This window comes from Elephas maximus, chromosome 9, assembly GCF_024166365.1.
Source record: "Elephas maximus indicus isolate mEleMax1 chromosome 9, mEleMax1 primary haplotype, whole genome shotgun sequence".
In the NCBI taxonomy this organism is placed as follows: domain Eukaryota; kingdom Metazoa; phylum Chordata; class Mammalia; order Proboscidea; family Elephantidae; genus Elephas; species Elephas maximus.
In genome coordinates this window covers 66,648,634-66,667,552 of record NC_064827.1, presented here as the reverse complement: position 1 = coordinate 66,667,552, position 18,919 = coordinate 66,648,634, and the positions used below count along the sequence as shown (strand labels likewise).

The following is an 18,919-nucleotide window of genomic DNA, read 5'->3' as shown; positions in this document are numbered from 1 at the left end:
AAAATCTCACCATTATTTCTAGCAGTCACTGTTCTTAAGAGTTTTCATATTGTGCAGAAGGGGTATAGAGGAAGAGTACTGGGTACAAAACTCAAGAGGCGATTTTGAATCCACTTTTAATGTCATCTCGTAGACGTGAGGCCTTACACATCTGTTATGTGACATTCTGTTTAAATTACAGAGCTATTAAATGGGCCTAAGTAAATGATAAATGGGAAAATACTTTTTTTTCTTTACTGATGTCAGCTCCCCACCCCGCAACATACACATGCACACAAATACACTTTTTAAGAATAATCATGCTTGCCTCCGTGAACAGCTGCGTTCTTTGCCGTGAGACCAGCAGAACTGAATGGTGCCCAACTACCATTACCAAACATTTTGATCAAAGATTCTGTAGAAGAATTCTGATCAAAAGGGGGGAAATGCAGAATAGAATTTCAAATTCTCATGGACTCCAGACCTTTGGAGCCATGAAGGCTTCATGAAGCCCTGAAACTATTGCCCTGAGATAATCGTTAAACCTTGTTGTTGTAGTTGTTAGGTGCCGTAGAGTCAGTTCCAACTCATAGCAACCCTATGTACAACAGAACGAAACACTGCCCTGTCCTGCACAATACTCACAGTTGTGTTATTCTCAAGCCCATTGTTGTAGCCACTGTGTCAGTCCACCTCATTGACGGTCTTCTTCTTTTTTGCTGACCCTATACTTTACCCAGCATGATGTCCTTCTCCAGGGACTTATCCCTCCTGATAATATGTCCAAAGTATGTGAGAAGTCTTACCATCCTTGCTTCTAAAAGCATTCTGGCTGTACTTCTTCCAAGACAGATATGTTCGTTCTTCTGGTGGTCCATGTTATATTCAATATTCTTCACCAACACCATAATTCAAAGGCCTCAATTCTTTTGTCTTCTTTATTCATTGTCCAGCTTTCACATGCATATGATGCAATCGAAAACACCATGGCTTGAGTCAGGCCCACCTCAGTCCTTAAAGAGACATCTTTGCTTTTTATCACTTTAAAGAGGTCTTTTGCAGCAGATTTGCCCAATGCAATGAATCATTTGATTTCTTTACTGCTGTTTCCATGGGCGTCAATTGTGGATCCAAGTAACATGAAATCTTTGGCAGCTTCAATATTTTCTTCGTTTACCATGATTTTGCTTATTGGTCCAGTTGTGAGGATTTTTGTTTTCTTTATGTTAAGGTGTCATCTATACTGAACACTGTGGTCTTTGATCTTCACCAGTAAGTGCTTCAAGTCGTTTTTGCTTTTAGCAAGCAAGGTTATGTCAGCTACATATCACAGGTTGTTAATGAGTCTTCCTCCAATCCTGATGCCCCGTTCTTCTTCATATAGTCCAGCTTCTCGGATTATTTGCTAAGCATACAGACTGAATAGGTGTGGTGAAAGGATACAACCCTGCTGCACACCTTTCCTGACTTCAGACCACGAGGTATATTCCTGTGCTGTTCAAATGACTGCCTGTTGATCTATGTACACGTTCCTCATGAGCACAATTAAGTGTTCTGGAATTCCCATTCCTTGCAATATTATCTGTAATTTGTTATGATCCACACAGTCAAATGCCTTTGCTTGGTCAATAAAACACAGGTCAACATCCTTCTGGTATTCTCTGCTTTCAGCCAGGACCCATCCGATATCAACAATGTTATCCCTGGTTCCACATCCACATCTGAATCCAGCTTGAATTTCTGGCAGTTGCCTGTTGATATACTGCTGCAATTGCTTTTCAATGATCTTCGGCAAAATTTTATTTGCATATGATATTAATGATATTGTTGGTAATTTCCACATTTAGTTGGATCATCTTTCTTTAGAATAGGCGTAAATATCGATCTCTTCCAGTCAGTAGGCCAGATAGCTGTCTTCCAAATTTGTTGACATAGATGAGCAAGCACTTCCAGTGCTGCATCGGTTTGTTGAAACATTTCAGTTGGTATCCCATCAGTTCCTGGAGCCTCGTTTTTTGTCAGTGTCTTCAGTGCAGCTTTGACTTCTTCCTTTAGTATCATAGGTTCTTGATCGTATGGTTACCCTCTGAAATGATTGAGCGTTGATCAATCTTTTTTGGTATAGAGCCTCTGTGTATTTCTTCCATCTTTAAACCTTAGACCAAAATATCCCTGAACTCATCTTAAATCTAAGACCAAAAATATCCCTGAAATCTTCTTAAAAACCCAAAATAGCCTAATTTAACTAGTAAAACATGTCTGCCTTGAGCATTAAGCTCTTTTAAGAACTATCTATATGGAATCAAAGTGAGAATAGCAACTCGAAAGATAGATAGGAGCCTTAGGGGGCAGTGAGGAGGAACAGCTCAGAAAGGGAGGATGGGAGTGGTTGCACAGCTCGAAGAATATAGTTAATGTCACTGAATTGTACATGTAGAAACTGTTGAATTGGTTGTTTTGCTGTGTATATTCTCAACAATAACAACAAAGTAAAAAATTAAAACAAAGGGGTATTTCAAAAGAAAAGAAGAAGCATACTCATGATCATCCAAGAATAACTCTATTGGCCATAGAACAACCATTAGGCCATGGGAGGCAGGCAAATTCCTGCATAAGCCTGACTCCCGAAGAGGAGCTTAGCAAAGATTTTGGAGCCAAGCTTCCCAGTTGCCACCTAGTATTATTCTCCTATCCTTGCATTGTGCAAAAGGAAAAATTTCAGTTGAAACCTTGTACCTTAGCCTTGTCTTTTGTTTCGATACCCCAAAATGACAAATATTATTCAAGATAGCAGTTATTTGAGTCTGCTGTTCTTAGTTATTTGTATGCTTATTCATTTTTATTCTTGAGTGGTCAGAAAAGTTCATGGGAGACAGGCCCTAGAGCGCCTCCATTATGCCTCAGAAATGTCTATTTACCCAGATACACATAGGTCACATGAAATCCCTTCCCCTCCACAACAGGCAACAGCCTTTTTCTAGGTTCAACTCTCTCACTGCAGAACTGAGTCAGCTGCCCTGTTTCTCTTGTACGATTTTCTTTGCTCCACTCTCATGCCTCCCTCCACCTCCACCTCCACATGTCTAAGTTCTCACCTCGACCACTTTTTCTGACACCCCCAAGATGGTAGGAGCAAGTCTATGCCATAAGTTCCCACAGCTTCTGTGCTTACCTCTCTCCTGGCACTTATCACACTTGATTTTCATCACCTGGTTCCTTGACTGCTTCCCCTTATCATAGAATAAAAGGACCAAATCTGAAACTCAGGTATTCTGATTCTAAATAAAATAATTTTATATACATATAAAATTACGTATGCTATGTTGTTGTTATCAGGTGTCATTTAGTTTGTTCTGACTCATAGCGACACTATGTACAACAGAATGAAATACTGCCCAGTCCTGTGCCATCCTTCAGATAATGTTCTGCTGCTATTTATAAAGTTTTCACTGGCTGGGTTTTTTAGAAGTAGATCACCAGATCCTTCTTTCTAGTCTGTCTTAGTCTGGAAGCTCCACTGAAACCTGTCCACCACGGGTGACCTTGCTGCTATTTGAAATACCAGTGATGAGCTTTGAATACACAAAACAATTCAGAGCTAATGCAGTGTATTGATGAGAGCCTCAGTTCTCGAGATAGCTGCAGGAAGAGTTATTCTGCTAAAAACACAATTTCTGATAAATTATTGAATTGCCTCTGTTCCAATTTCATGACTAAAATGTGGAAGAGAAGTGGGAGAGATGACCCCTCTGGGATTACTTCTCTGTCCTTAAGTCTGAGATTGGAAACAAATTGTCTAAGACTAAAATGCTTGCCTTAGTCATACATTTATCCAGAAACAGGATACTGGCCTTAATATGATAAATGCATAGACTTTTTTTTTTAATTTAAAGTGATATATGTTCATTAAAGAAAGTTTGTAAATTCCCAACAGTGAAAACAGAAAAAGTTTCAAGTAACTCCGTCATCCAAATGTTACCATTTAAATTTTGCTGTAATTTCTTCACAAACTTTGTGTTTCTATATCCAACTTTTAATTCAACTTTAATTTGGTATAACATGTATACAATAAACTGCAGCAATAGATAGGATGCAATTCAATGAGCTTTGAAAGATTTATACACCCTCAAACATTTCCATCACCTCCAATAGATTCCTTGTTTCCTTTTGTAGGAAGCATATCCCTTTTTTTCTGCCCAGCATCAAGCAACCACTATGTGCCTTTTGTCACTGTTGATTGTTTATTGCTTTTTCTAGAATTTCATATAAATGGAATAATACCATTTGTACTCTTTTGTGTCTGACATCTTTCATTCAACATAATGATTTGAGTTTCATGTATGTTATTGTACATATCAATAGCTCCTTTTTAATGCTCATTAGCATTCCATTCTTTGGATATGCTCTAACTTGTTTATTTATTCACCTGTTGATATACATTGGGTTGGTTCTTTTGGCTACTAGGAATGAAGATTCTATGGACATTCATGTACAAGTTTTTATATGGACATATGTTTTCACTTGGGTAAATAGGAATGGAATGTCTGGATCATGTACTTGTAGGTTTAACTTTGAGAAACTACCAGGTTTTTTCAAATTAGATACGTAATTTTATATTCTCATGAGCATAATGAGAGTTTCAGTTTCTCTAAACCTTGTCAAAACTGATAAGCCCAAACTTTTTTAAAATTTAGCCATTTTGATGGTTGTGTAATCGTATCTCATTGTGGTTTAATTTGTATTTCCATAATGACTTACTAAGTTGAGAATCTTTTCATGTGCTTCTTGCCATTCATATGCTCCCCTTCGTGAAGTGTTTCTTCAAATCTTTTGCCAATTTTTTAATTGGGCATTTTGTCTCCTTATTATAGAGTTATAAGGGTTTTTGTAATATGTTCTGAATACGAGTGCTTTGTCTGATAAATGTTTTACAAAATTCTTTTTTTCCATTTTGTGGTATGTGTTTTCCTTACTAGTGTCTTTTGAGGAGCAAAAATTTTTCCATTTTTATAAAGACCAATGTGTATATTATTTCCTTTTATGGTTCATGCATTGGGTTCCTATCTAGGAAATTGTTGCCTACTCCAGTGGTCGCAGAGATTTTTATCCTATGTTTTCTCCTGGAGTATTTCTAGTTTTGCTTTTATATTTAGTTGCATGATCCATTTTGGCTTAATATTTGCATGTGATGTGAGCTAAGGGTCTATGTACATTTCTTTTTGAACTTATCTGTTCAGTTACTTCAACACCATTTCTTGAAAAGACTTTCCTCTGGCAAATTTTTCAAAAAACAATTGTGTATGTTTTTGAACTCTCTATTCTTTTTCATTCATACGCCTGTCCTTTAACCAGTATCACATAGTCTTGATTACCGTAGTTTAAGTCTCAAAAACAGGTAGGTAGTGTGTTTTCCAATTTTGTTTTGTTTTAAAATTACTTTCACTATTCTAGGTTATCTTGTCAAATTCTACCAAGAAATGTTTGCTGGGATTATAACTAGGATTACATTAAATCTATAGATAAAATTGAGGATAAATTACTTCTTGCCAATACCTAGTCTTTCAATCCACACATGGTACATCCCTCCATTTATTTACATATTTTTTAGTTTCTCTTGCCAGCGTTCTCTTGTTTTCATTGAAGAAATCTTGCATTCCTTTTATTAAATTTATTACTAAACATTTTAGGAATTTTTTTGCAGTATTGGAACTGATTTTGAAATTTAATTTTCCAGTTGTTTGTGACCAAACAAACCCATTGCCATCAAGTTTGATTACGACTCATAGTGACCCCCCCTATAGGACAGTGTAGAACTGCCCCAAAGGGTTTCCAAGGAGCAGCTGGTAGATTAGAACTGCTGACCTTTTAGTTAGCAGCCATAGTTTGCTGTAGCTCTTAACCACTGTGCCATCAGGGCTCCTGTTTGTGACCAGAATGTAAAAATATAATTAATTAATAATTAATTAATTTGTATATATTTATCTTATTGTCTTTCAACCATGCTAAACCTACTCATTAGTTCTAGTAGTTTTGTAGATTCCTTAGGATTCTCTTCATAAACAACCATGCCATTTACAAACAAAAATAGTTTCATTTCTTCCTTTCTGATCTTTATGCTTTTTCTTTCATTGTCTTATTACAATGGCTAGAGCAAAGATGTCTCTATATGTTTGGTTTTCAGCAGTTTAGTATGATATACGTAGGCACGTTTTGTTTTGTTTTTCGTGTTTATCCTATTTGATGTTGATCTTCATGAATCCGTTAGTTTTTATCTTACGCTAAGTTTGGTTAATTTTCTTCTCTGACTCCAGTTATCTGTTTTTAGACCTTTTGATGTTGTCCCATGGGTCCCCTAGACACTGTTCAATTTTTTTTTTTCAGTTTTTCTTCTCTTTCTTCAGATGGAGAATTTTTATGAATCTGTCTTCAAAAACAATTTTTATTTTCTGTGCCATCTGCATTCTATTAAGCCTATCCAGTGTTTTTTTTTTTTTTTCAGATTTTTTAAAATTTTCACTTCCAAAATTTCATTTTTTATATTTCTTTTTTCCTTGCTAATATTTCTTATATTTTTATTCATTATGAACCTTGTTTCCTTTACCTAATTGAGCCAAATGTAATAGTTATGTTAAAGTCATTGTCTGATGTCTTGGTTATCTAGTGCTGCTATAACAGAAATACCACAAGTGGATGGCTTTAACAAACAGAAATTTATTCTCTCACAGTTCAGTGGGCTAGAAGTCCAAATTCAGGATGCCAGCTCTGGGTCTGTTCTGGAGGAAGGTCCTTATCATCAATCTTCTCCAGACCAGGAGCTTCTCAGTGCAGGGACCCCAGTTCCAAAGGACGCACTATTTTCCTCGCTCTTGTGTCTTGGTGGTATGAAGTTTCCATGTCTCTCTGCTCGTTTCTCTCATTTATATCCCAAAAGACATTGAATTAAAACACAACCTAATCTTGTAGATTGAGTCCTGCCTCATTAACATAACTGCCACTGTTCCCACCTCAGCAACATCATACCAAAAACCAAACAAAAACTGTTGTTATCGAGTTGATTCTGACTCATAGCAACCCTACAATATCACAGAGGTAGGATTTGCAACACATAGGAAAATCACATCAGATGGCAAAATGATAGACAATCACTCGGTACTGGGAATCATGGACTAGCCAAGTTAACCCACATTTTTGGGACACACAGTTCAATCCATGACATTTGATAACTCCAACATTTGGGTTATCTTAGGATGGGCCTTTGCTGATGTTCTTTTCCTTGGTAATGTATCAAACTTTTCCAGTTCACAATATACTGAGTAATTTTGGGTTGAATTTTTTCATGTTATAAATTTATTATATGACGACTTGGATTCTGTTATATTTCTTTTTTTTTTTAATAATTTTTATTGTGCTTTAAGTGAAGGCTTACAAATCAAGTCAGATCTCTCACGCAAAAACCCATATGCACCTTGCTATACACTCCCAATTACTTTCCCCCTAATGAGACAGCCTGCTTTCTCCCTCCACTCCCTCTTTTTGTGTCCATTTCGTCAGCTTCTAACCCCCTCCACCCTCTCATTTCCCCTCCAGGCAGGAGATGCCAACATAGCCTCAAGTGTCCACCTGATCCAAGAAGCTCACTCCTAACCAGCATCCCTGTCCAACCCATTGTCCAGTCCAATCCACGTCTGAAGAGTTGGCTTTGGGAATGGTTACTGTCCTGCGCCAACAGAAGGTCTGGGGGCCATGACCACCTGGGTCCTTCCAGTTTCAGTCAGACCAGTAAGTCTAGTCTTAGGAGAATTTGGGGTTTGCATCCCACTGCTCTCCTGCTCCCTCAGGGGTTCTCTGTTGTGTTACCTGTCAGGGCAGTCCTCGGTTGTAGCTGGACACCATCTAGTTCTTCTGGTCCCAGGATGATGTAGTCGCTGGTTCATGTGCCCTTTCTGTCTCTTGGGCTAGTAATCGCCTTGTGTCCTTGGTGTTCTTCATTCTCCTTTGATCCAGGTGGGTTGAGACCAGTTGATGTATCTTAGATGGCTGCTTCCTAGTGTTTAAGACCCCAGATGCCACTCTTCAAAGTGGGATGCAGAATGTTTTCTTAATAGATTTTATTATGCCAATTGACTCAGATGTCCACTGAAACCATGGTCCCCAGACCCCTGCCGCTGCTACGCTGGCCTTCAAAGCATTCAGTTTATTCAGGAAACTTCTTTGCTTTTGGTTTAGTCCAACTGTGCTGACCTCCCCTGTATTGTGTGCTGTCTTTTCCTTCCCCTAAAGTAGTTCTTATTTACTATCTAGTGAATACCATTCTCTCACCCTCCCTCCCTCCCCCCTCTCGTAACCACAAAAGAATATTTTCTTCTCAGTTTAAACTATTTCTCAAATTCTTATAATAGTGGTCTTAAACAATATTTGTCCTTTTGCAACTGACTAATTTCACTCAGCATAATGCCTTCCAGGTTCCTCCATGTTATGAAATGTTTCACAGATTCCTCACTGTTCTTTATCGGTGCGTAGTATTCCATTGTGTGAATATACCATAATTTATTTATCCATTCATCGGTTGATGGACACCTTGATTGCTTCCATGTTTTTGCTGTTGTAAACAGTGCTGCAGTAAACATGGGTTTGCATATATCTGTTCATGTAAAGGCTCTTATTTCTCTAGGATATATTCCAAGGAGTGGGTTTGCTGGATCGTATGGTAGTTCTATTTCTAGCTTTTTAAGGAAGTGCCAAATCAATTTCCAAAGTGGTTGTACCATTTTACATTCCCACCAGCAGTGTAGAAGTGTTGCAATCTCTCCACAGCCTCTCCAACATTCATTATTTTGTGTTTTGTGGATTAATGCCAGCCTTGTTGGAGTGAGATGAAATCTCATTGTAGTTTTGATCTGCATTCCTCTAATGGCTAATGATCGTGAACATTGCCTCATATTCTGTTATGTTTCTTTAAAGAGTGTTGATGTTTTGTTTTGGTGAGCAGCAGTTCATATCTCAATCATTTATTGTCTTTAGCTGGACTGGTTGGAGCCTGCCATGCACATGTGTGGTTCAGAGGTCAGTCACAGAAGTGGGCAGAGATTACACACAAACTGTGGGTTCATCTTGTCTGGATCTCTCCTTTTCTGGATTCCTCCCTCACTCTCTGGTCCCTTGGTTGGCTTGGGATCCACCCCAGGGTCCACCATCCAGAGACAGCAAAATGTCTATTGGTGTTTTATTTGCCCAGAGCCATGCTGAAACTGTGAGCTACCCTCAAGACAAAGTTTCAAAAATGAGAAATTAACTGTATGCTGGCTGTTTTCTCCAAATTTCAACTCCTTTCCAAAAATTACCATCTTTCATTTACTTTCCAGAGCCCATAGGTAGTTTTTTTTTTTTTTTTTTTTTTTTTTCGGTCCAGAGCTTATTGCTGTTATCTGCAGAAGGATAGGTTTGTTAACACCTCACCCCTCCATGCTATAAGCAAAATATCCTCTATATTCAACTTAATAGGGTTATTGATATAGAATATGTGCGTCTATCTTCTTTCTTATAATTTGTATTGGATCATAAGTGTTTTCTATAATAACATTTCATCAGCAGCAATGTCAGTTCCCACTACTTATCTGTCAGTTTGTCATATTGTGGTGGCTTTTACATTGCTATGATGCTGGAAGCTATGCCACTGGTATTTTAAATACTAGTAGGTCATCCATGGTAGACAGATTTAATCAGAGCTTCCAGACTAAGACAGACAAGGAAGAAAAGCCTGGCTATCTACTTCTGAAAATTAGCCAGTGAAAATTCTATGAATTAGAACAGAATATTGTTTGATAAAGTGATGGAAGATGAGCCCACTTGGTTAGATGGAAGTTGTTCAGAATACACAGTGGCCACAACAATTGACTCAAGCATACCAATAATTGTAAAGGTAACTCAGGACCAGGCAATCTTTCATTCCTTTGAACATGAGGTTGCCATGAGTCAGCACTGACATGAAGGCAATTAACAACAACAACAATGAAGTCAGTTTAGTAGCCCAACATCATTCACCATTTCCCTCAAGTTGGATAATAAGATTATATGCCATTTTTCACTATTTATAAATAAAATTGCAATGAGTATAAAGTTGTATAAAGTCTTTCCTATATTTAGGATAGTTTCCATAGGGTGAATTCCCAGAAGTGGGTCAAAAGGGATGGACATTTTTAAAACTCTTTTTTTGTATTGCCAAGTTGCCTCCCAAAAGGGCTCTACAAATTTGTACTGCTTGCAGCTATTTAGGAAAAGGACCATTTTGCAAAACCCTTGCCAGCACTAGATATTATTAAACAGAGGGAAAAAAATCTAACTCAAAAGATGAAAAATTATAACCCAAAATTTATGAATCTGTATACAAAAATATATATTTTTTAATGCCAAAGAAGAGATTTTCCTGGTTCCATTGCCAGAGACTCTAAAATGAAATATGGCTATTGCAGAGAGGGAGACTCTGAAAAATGGAGTTCTAAACCAATCTGTAATAATCACAGATAGCTACAATGAGGGAAGGAACTTAGAAGCATAGAGAGAGAAGATGGGTTTGCACAGCAAACTGAAAGATGGAAAAACAGCCAAAAGTGTGTAACAGATTTGCCCAAATCTATCAGAATACTCTCAGTAAGGTTGGGACTTCAAATTTGTCAAGGCATGGTAGGCAAATTTGAAATAAAACAAGCTTTTAAAATTACATTTGTATAGAACTACTATATGACCCAGCAATTCCATTCCTAGGTATATACCCAAAAAACTCAAAAGCAGACACTCAAGAAGAGACTTGTATAACAGCGTTCATTGCAGCACTATTCACAATAGCCAAAAGGTGGAAATAACCTAAATGCCCATCAGCAGAATGGATAAACAAAATGTGGTGCATACATACAATGGAACACTACTCAACCAATTGGAGAAATGAAGTCTTGATACATGCTACAGTATGGATGGAGATTGAAGACATTATACTGAGTGAAATAAGCCAATCACAAAAAGACAAATATTGTATGACGTCACTCATATAAAAAGACAAATGTATAAAGACCAAAATTTATTAGTGGTTACCAGGGACAAGTGGAAGGGAGAAAGGGGGTTAACAGGTATGGAAAATTCACATCGATTAAGGGCAAGTTTGCATAGCCAATTATTGTAATTGTTGTCAATAAGTAAAAAGTTGAATTGGCAAAATTTGTGTGATTGATGTATTTATAATAACAGCAAAAAGAAAGAGTAACTGCTGAGGCTGCTTAAAATAACAGCAAAAAGAAAGAGTAACTGCTGAGGCTGCTTACATACAAGCAAATACCTATGGGATTTGGTACCTTGGTTTTTAGGTTTGGGGTCATAGTTTCATGGGACATCCCAGTTAGTTGGCCTAATAACATGTTTAGTGCTTCTGTTCTACTTCCTAGTTCATTGCATAGTGCCTGGGGTCTTAAAAGCTTGCAAGCTGCCATCCAAGGCACAAGAAATGGTCTTTATTCACTGGAGCAATAGAAGAAGGAGAGCCAAGAATAGAAGGAGGATATGGAATGTGTGGCTAATTGCCTTCATGAACAACTGCCTCTTTTGCCATGAGACCAGAAGCGCTGGATGGTGCCTGGCTACTATTACTGAACATTTTGATCAGAGATTCCGTAGAAGAATCCTGACCAAAAGGAGGAAGAATGTGGAACAGAATTTCAAATTCTTGTGGCCTTTAGACTTTCTGTAGCCATGGAAGGTAGATGATCCCCTGAAGCTATTACCCTGAGATAATCTTTAACCCTTAGGACAAAAATATTCCCTGAAGTCATCTTAAAACTGAAAAATAGTTTAGCTTAACTAGTGAAAAAGATATGCTTTGAGCATTATGCCCTTTTGAGAACTATCTATATGGAATCAAAGTGACAACAGCGAATCAAAAGAGTAAATAGTAACTGTCTTTGTTATCTAGTGCTGAATGACAGAAATACCACAAGTGAATGGCTTTAACAAACAGAAGTTTATTCTTTCACAGTCTAGTAGGCTGGAAGTCCAAATTCAGGGTGCCAACTCTAGGGGAAGGCTTTCTCTCTCTGTTGATTATGGGAAAATATCCTTGTCATCAATTTTCCCCCGATCTAGGAGCTTCTCAGCGCAGGAACCCAGGGTCCAAAGGACGTACTCTGCTCCCAGCACTGCTTTCTTGGTAATATGAGGTCCCCCGTCTCTCTGCTTGCTTCTCTCTTTTATATCTCAAAAGAGATTGACTTAAAACAACATTCTCTTGTTAATTGCGTCCTGCCTCATTAACATAACCATCTCTAATCCTGCCCCATTAACATCATAGAGGTAGAATTTACAACACATAGGAAAATCATATCAGGTAAAAAAAATGGTGGCCAATCACACAATGCTAGGAATCATGGCCTAGCCAAATTGACACACATTTTTGGGGGACACAGTTCAATCCATAACAGTAGCCTTAGGAGGCAGTGAGTATATGTTAATGAGGGAAGAATAACTCAGAAAAGGAGGGCGAGAATGGTTGCACAACTCAAAAAATGTAATCGGTGGCACAAAATTGTACATGTAGAAATTGTTGAATTGGTGTGTGTTTTGCTGTGTATATTCTCAACAACAACAAAAAAATAAGATTAAAAAAATTGCTTTTGGAACAATCAAAACAAGAAAATGATTGTCCCATTGCCTGAAACAACTGAAATCTCATTACAAGATGAAAGTATAAAACTGAATTCATTCTGAATCTGTCAGATCTGTCACGTATATCAAGAAAAACATTTGAAAGGGAGAATAAAGATGTTTCATGAGGAATGGAGTTCTAACACACAAAGGAGGTAGTATTTACTTTGAAGTATCTGCTTCGATTTGAGTCTCCACATCCAAGCAAATTGCTTTTTCAGGTGATAAAATAGTTTGAAAATATGTTTTTAGAACCACAGAACTGGTTATAATGTTGGAGGAATCAAGGCAAGCAGAGGAACTTCCAAAAGCCTGAAGACAAATCTCATCTTTTTTCAGTAGGTGGTGATGACTCTTAAAACTTGATTTTGATTCCCAACAACAATGAAGTCAGACAAGTTTACATGGTGAGCATGTGGGAAGGGAAATTGGGAGCACTAGAAGCCGCCATGGGTTCACCAAGAATAAGTCATGCCAGGTGAACAACCTTACTACTTTGGATTGGTTTGTTGTACAGGTACATCAAGAAGATACCACACAACAGGATATATGGATGTCAGCAAGATATTTGACAACATTTCTTATAATCAGATTAATTTTTGCATGTGTTTGTTTGTATACCCTATCTTCCCGGTTAGCTGTAACCTCTATGATGGTAGGAAGTATTTCTGTTTCATTCACCAGTACGTATTCTCTTCCTGGTATACATTAGACTCTCAACAAATATTTGTGGAATGAACAACATTGTTTCCAAAGGGGAAAATTGTAGGGTGTTTGATAGTATAGTCACATGGGTTTTGTTTTTATTTAATTACATGTTTACTAAGGAGTTGTAGCTAAGCTATGACCTGTAAAGTTCTATTCTCGTCTTAGTTCTCTTTACCGTTGACATACATGGCTTAAATAAGGGCACACCCGGCCTGGGATACTGGGACTAGCAAGGATCACAGTTAGACTTCCTAACCCATCCTTTCTCCTTACTGGCTGTGTGACCTTGTCCAAGAAAAGTAATCCCGGCAAGCATCACTTTCCTCATATTTAAGACGGAGATGTTAGCATCTACTTAATTTCACTTTTATCACTTTCACATATATTAAATGATTTTAACTTGTGTAAACGTGTAGATCCCATTCCTCGACACAATAGGCACGTGGTAACTACTCATTCCTTCCTTTTCTCACCCTGCGCTCCTTTTCAGGAAACCCTTGTGGCGTAGTGGTTAAGTGCTACAGCTGCTAACCAAGAGGTCTGCAGTTCAAATCCACCAGGTGCTCCTTGGAAACTCTGTGGGCAGGTCTTCTCTGTCCTATAGGGTTGCTGTGAGTCAGAGTCGACTCATTGGCACTGGGTTTGGGTTTTTGGCTCCTTTTCATGTTCATCCAATTCGTAGGTGTGTAGTCAAGGAATAGCGAAAACATGAGATCACAGGATTAGGACAAAAAATATCTTGGGACACTAAAAGAAAGGGCTGAAGTATACAGATACAATTTGATGGTACCAAATGTTCTTTACTCAGGTTTAGAAAAATCAATTCCACAAATGCATGGTGGGAAAGACCAGATTTATTTGCAGTGCATGTGAACAAAGAACTGAAGGCATATTGAATACAAGCCAGCAGCCAGTAAATCTGCAGCTGTTCTGGGCTGCATTATTATAAGTCTAGTGTTTAGAGAAAGGGGAATGATAGTCCATTTCTGCTCTGTGCAGACCAAATAGATCACACCTGGATTATCAGGTCTAGTTCTGGACATCAAATCCCAAAAAGGACTTGTGCAAACTGTAGTACTTTGAAAAGAAGCTGACAAAATGAATTTGAAATATGGGATACGTATCAAAACCACTAAGGTTGGAAAACAATGATTAGATTTGTAGAGGGTGTAGTGACGTGGTCACTCTGATACATACCTGATGAGGATGACGTTGGTGTAACCTTTCTAGACGGCATTTTGAAAATAGGGATTGAGAACATGAAGTATTTCAATATCCCTTGACCCAGCAATTCCTTTTTCATCCCAAGAAAATTCTACACAGGTATACAAAGGAATGTGCAGAAAAATTTGTCTATAAGAATGTCTTATGCAATATCATAGTGAAAATCTGGGAACAATATAAAATTTAAACAATAGGGAATTGGTTAAATAAATGATGATACATTGATTCAGTAAAATATTTTGCAGATACTTAAATGACATTAGAGGTAAATACTTAATGACGTGGGATAATGCTTGTGATGTTTCATTTGGCTTTATTTTAATTTCACAAGCAATCTCTGTTCATTTTCCAAAATACAGACTCACAGCAACCTCATAGGACAGAGTAGAACTACCCCATAAAGGGTTTCCAAAAGTGGCTGGTGGATTCGAACTGCCTGCCTTTTGATTAGCAGCCTGAGCTCTTAACCACTGCACCACCAGGGCTCCAAATGTCAACAAGTGTGTATAAACTTACATGAATGGAATCCCTCTTGGCATTCTTCTCTGTACACTGTTTCATTCAACAAAGTATCATGGACAGGTTCATATGTCAATAAATATAGATGTAAGTCACTGTATTTAATGGTCTCATGAAAGCCAGTTTCAGCAATATGCCATCATTTTTTATCAGTCCTCTGTAAATGGACCTCTAGGTTATATCCATTTTTACCCAGATTTACAATCATGTTTAATTATATTTTACCATATATATTTTTTAACCGTAATGATTAATTTTACAAATTCAACATGGATCCTAAGAATATTGCAGAATGTTCTTTCCGGGGGAATTAGAGAAACCAGTTCAAGCCAGGGTTTGAATCCAGATCCTGTCACTTGCTGAGTGTGTGACCGTAGGTAAGAACCTCTATTGTGTCTGTTATGAATAGGGCTGCTATGAGCATTTGTGTCCCTCTCTCAGCTTCTGTTTCCACATGAGGAGGATTAGGCGTAGTTGCTAAGGTATGTGCCTGGCACAATGACTAGCCTCTAGCAGGTGCCCAATGGCAAGGAGCTACTGTGCTCAAACTATCTCCAAGAGGTGGATGCTTAAAACATCTGGAGTTTCACTCTAGCGCTCAGGACAGTTGGGAATTGTGTCGCTTAGGGCACATGGGCAGCTTGAGCTGCTTCTGTCCTATTCCTATGACTGGCACTATTTGTATTCCCTGAGCAGTTGAGGGTCAGATGGGTTTTTGCATTCCCGAGCTACGCATTTCTCTATCTAGCGCAGTTCTGGGCAATCTAAAAATGCAATATCGCTGTCACCAGCTCGAGGAAGACACGGAGCCTGAATAATTTAACATGTCACCGCTATCCATCATGATAGCAAGAGCAGAAGGTGGAGTGTGGAGGGGCGGGCCTGCCAGAGGCTGGTGGAGCAAGCCTGTGGATGGGGCAGGCAGCCCAGGCAGAGGGGGTAGATTTGCAGAAAATGATAAGTAACTCTCACAGGCCAGGGAAGACCATGCATCCTAGCTCCTGCTCCAGTCTTCCCATATAATCTGACTTTCAAATTGTTCAGATGCCCTGATTGGCCCCAGAGCCAACCTGGGTCAGATCTCTAGTTTACCACCAAATATCTACATCATCTTGAGGAAGCAACTAAATACCTCTGTATATCTCAGCTTATTTATCAGCAAAATCAGATAATAATTCCCACATAGGGGACTTAGCAACATGTATTGAACATCTTAAATGCTTCTTCCGCCAGAAAATAAACTTGCTGAAATGGCAATGAATTTTTGTCTGTTTTCTTTGCTGCTTTACCCTTTGTGCCGAGAACACAGTTCCATACATAGTGGGTACTTAATAATTGTTGAATGAATGAATGGACAAGTTAATGTGTTTTGTTGTTGTGATTATTTGAGGTGACCACTGGTTCTACGAGGGACCAATTGGTCATCCTCTTCACCCACAAACACTGGGGCAGGAACCAGGGAACCTGAGCTCTGTAACATCTCCTCTGTGCCCCAACTTCCCCTCTCCCATCTCCCATTCTCCAGTTCTGTTATCACTATTGTGATGTGACAAAGCGAACAGAATGGTTTTGAGGGATTTTTTTGTTTTGTTTTGCTTTTTAATTGAGGTAAAATTCATATACATCAAATTAACCAGTAACAGCTATGACCACCTGGGATTTATCCAACATAAGAAAATCAGTCATGTAATATACCATATTAATAGACAGGGAGAAGAACCACACGATCATCTTAATTGATGATTAAAAGATATTTGACAAAATCCAACACCCTTTAAAATCAGTCATGTAATATACCATATTAATAGACAGGGAGAAGAACCACACGATCATCTTAATTGATGATTAAAAGATATTTGACAAAATCCAACACCCTTTCATGATACAAACTCCTAGGAAACTAGGAATAGAAGGGAGATCCTCAGCATGATAAAGGACATTTATTAAACACATGCACACATACACACACAGCTAATGTCATACTCAGTGGTGAAAGAGTGAAAACTTTCTCCCAAAGATCAGGAGCAAGACAAGGATGCCTGCTTTCATCACTGCTATTCAACATTTTATTGGAAGTTCTAGCCAGAGCAATCAGACAAGAAAAAGAAATAAAAGGCATCCAAATTGGAAAGGAAGAAGTAAAACTGCCTCTCTATTTGCAGATGACGTGATCCTGTATTGAGAATATCCCAAATAATCCACCAGAAAGCTACTAGAGTTAATAAATTCAGAAAAGTTGCAGGGTACAAGATTAATGCACAAAAAGCAGCTATATTCACCAGAAATGAACAATCTGAAAAATAAATCAAGGAAAAAATCCCATTTATAATAGTATGTAAAAGAATAAAATACGTAGGAATGAATTTAATCAGAGAAGTGAAAGACAAGACTTGTACATGGAAAACTTGTACACCAAAAACATTGATAAAAGAAGTTAAAGAAGACCAAAATAAATGAAAAGACTTTCTGTGTTCATGGACTGGAAGACAATATTTTAAGATGTCAATACTACCCAATGCAGTTATTTACAGATTCAATGCAATCCTTATCAAAATTCCCACAGCCTTTTTGCAGAAATGGAAAAAGCAATCTTTAAAGTCATATGAAATCACAAAACCAGGAACCAAACCCATTGCTGTCAAGTCGATGTCGGCTAATAGCGACCCTATAGAACAGAGTAGAGCTGCCCCATAGAGTATCCTAGTGGGTTCAAACTGCTGACCTTTGGTTAGCAGCTGTAGCTCTTAACCACTGCACCACCAGAGCTCACAAGGGGCCCTGAATAGCCAATCTCGAAAAAAAGAAAAGAAGAGGAGGAAGATTGACATTTCTCAGTTTCAAAACATATTATAAATCTACAGTAATTAGACCAGTGTTTAATTACTATAAGGATAGACATATAGACGTATGGGATAGAACGGAAAGCTCAGAAGTAAACCCACACATCAGTACCTCACTCCCTTTCGTGGCTAGATAATTTTCCATTGTATGGATATACCCCATTTTGTTTATCCGCCCATCAGCTGATGGACATTTGGGTTGTTTGCCTTTTGGCCATGTGAATAGTGCTGCTATGAACATGCATTGACAAGTTTTTGTTTGGATACCTATTTCAGTTCTTTTGGGTGTATACCTAAAAGTACAATTGCTGGATCATATATATGGTAATTCTATCTTTAACTTTTTTTTTTCCTTTTTTTAGAGTTGTGGTAAATATATATGTAATAAAACATTTGGTGCTTCAACATTCTGCACATATACAGTTGTCCCTCTGGATCCATGGGGGATTGGTTCCAGGACCCCTGCAGATACCAAAATCTGCAGAGCTCAAGATCCTTATATAACATGGTTTGGTGTTTGCATATAGCCTCCACACTTACTCCCGTGTACTTTAAATCATCTCTAAAGTACACGGGAGTAAATACTGTGTAAATAGCAGAATAAAGGGTGCGCATAACATAAGGAGCGAACGAGAGTAGCGAGGCGAACAATGCTCAAACAAGAAGTGCCGGAGAGAAACTGAGGGTCTGCGAAATGGCAGGAGGCTACAGCAGGATATGCCTACATATTTCATTTGCTTGGATTCATCTTAGAGCTTGGCATGCAGCAAACTCAAGTTTTGCTCTTTGGAACTTTCTTTCCTCCCTGCCCTGAGTATTTTTTATCTGCAGTTACTTTAATCCGCGGATGCGGAACCCATGGATATGGAGGGCCAACTGTACAATTTAGTAACATTAATTCTGTTTATTATGTTGGTCAGCCATCACCATGAGGAATGGCTAAACTATTTTCAGTAAAAACCTAG

The 18,919-nt window shown here is 38.2% G+C and overlaps 1 protein-coding gene across 7 annotated transcripts in view; it reads left to right on the top strand.

The window, feature by feature from the left end:
• ASTN2 (astrotactin 2) overlaps nt 1-18,919 on the top strand; it is a 1,062,617-nt gene that overhangs the window by 306,626 nt on the left and 737,072 nt on the right. Inside the window, exon 1 of one of the 7 annotated variants that reach the window (XM_049897089.1) lies at nt 7,573-7,758. The exons of the other annotated variants lie outside the window; for them this stretch is intronic. The gene's annotated coding sequence lies outside the window, so the exon portion shown is untranslated. Of the gene's footprint in view, nt 1-7,572; nt 7,759-18,919 lie in introns of those variants that run through there. 7 annotated transcript variants of the gene reach the window in all.